This window comes from Rhagoletis pomonella, unplaced genomic scaffold, assembly GCF_013731165.1.
Source record: "Rhagoletis pomonella isolate Grant_MI unplaced genomic scaffold, Rhpom_1.0 Rhpom_scaffold_00473, whole genome shotgun sequence".
NCBI classification, from domain to species: Eukaryota; Metazoa; Arthropoda; class Insecta; order Diptera; family Tephritidae; genus Rhagoletis; species Rhagoletis pomonella.
The window spans coordinates 79,305-80,995 of record NW_023459027.1 but is presented as its reverse complement, the minus strand read 5'-3'; the positions used below and the strand labels follow the sequence as shown (position 1 = coordinate 80,995).

At 37.7% G+C, this 1,691-nt stretch overlaps 1 non-coding gene across 1 annotated transcript; it reads left to right on the top strand.

The window, feature by feature from the left end:
* The first annotated feature begins 796 nt into the window (after positions 1 to 796).
* Positions 797 to 868, top strand: Trnah-gug. The gene has a single exon. It is a non-coding gene; the product is annotated as a tRNA-His (tRNA).
* Positions 869 to 1,691: the final 823 nt, after the last annotated feature.

The window sequence follows — 1,691 nt, the reverse complement described above, 5'->3', positions numbered from 1 at the left end:
TTTTTTTGTATGCCTTCGATGTTGAAGGGAGTTAATTTGCTTAACAACTGTTGCGTCAGTTTTCTTAGCCTGCAGTTATTTGCTAGGCACTTGTAGCTCACCATTATTTTCCGCTCATAAATGTCGTAATAGTTGTTATTATTTTGATTAACAACAGCGAAAGTGCACACACTTCAGAGTTTGTTTACAAATTCATATGTATGAATGTGCGCGGTCAACGCCGTCGCGTCTAGCTATCAAGTAAGTGTTGACAGAAAAAAATTTCAAAATTTGTATGTATGAATGTGCATTTATAAACACATACATATGTATGTACATACTTCAAGCGAAACTCCCACCAAATTTTTTCTTTCTCTAATTGGGGATACTTTGTACTGAAAAGTTGAACGCATTAATTTAAGGAAATTAAGTCGTGGGCAGGGGCGGTGCCAAACTAAAGTAACACACAACTAATCATACAAAGTAAGTAGTGGACAAAAGATTTTGCCTTCAACCAATAACTGTACGCAGTTTGCCTCATGTGTGTGTTTGTATGTATGTTCCAGTTGATTGCTTTAGAAAAGTTTAACTCATTAGTCTTTTCAACAACAGTGTTATTGTTATGTTTTTCTTTTGTTGCCTTTGTTGTATTGCCGCTTGCTTTTTTTATAGTTTTTTGTTGCACAAATCTATGCTTGCTCTTTGCCTCCATTAACCTTTCCTTTTGTAATATATAATTAACTACAAATCTAGTTGAGTCATATTTTTATGTACATTAAATTACTTTTAAATAGAGCAATGCAGCAAGCATTCAGTAGCCGTGATCGTCCAGTGGTTAGGACCCTACGTTGTGGCCGTAGTAACCCAGGTTCGAATCCTGGTCACGGAAATGTGACTTCTTCAGAACGAACAATGAGTGGATGTGGTTTGTCTTTTTGTTTTTTCTCCTTTTTTCGTACTTATTTATTAATTACATTTCAGCCTAAAAAGCATTGGGGTTTCCTATAACCTCGCGAATAGGAATTCGTAAATCTGTGGAAATTTCAACTTCGTACCTTACCAGACTTTGATTGTTTCCTTCTTTTACATGCATTTTTCTAAGGCGTGAACGGGAACAGAGGCCAAGTTTACGTTTTCACGAATGGAGCGTGCTATATATATGTAGGTTGATGGATTTCTGTACCGTATTCCAGATGCTATAAAGGAATTAGTTAATAGTCCACGCGCCACTTATATATTAGATGGATAAAGATTTACTCTGACAGTCGGCCTATAAGTTTTTAAGGATCGCTCGTTATAAAATCGGAGCTTCTCTGTTTGTGCTCAATATCTCGATTTTTAGTTAGCACTACAACTCCGGAATTTTACCTTTTTCCAAGAAAATTGTTGAAGCGATTTTGTAGCGGTATTCATAAAACCCAGTTAGTTCGTCTAATAAAGTATTTTAGTTCGCAGCTTAGGTCCCACAAAGATTCGAAAACGCAGACTTGGTCATCGGCACGACAGCTGCGATAGTAGTCATTCGCCGGAAATCCCATTCCGATGGCGTTCACGTCCCTAAAGTCAGTGTCCGATAATGATCCCTTCTACCAGCAGAAGAGGGGATCGATCCAATTGTACAAAAGCGTGGAATCTTTATACTGAATTGATCCGCGACCAGATAGGTGTAAGATCAGCTTGAAATGCGCTGCAATAGTCTTGATAGTCGAAAG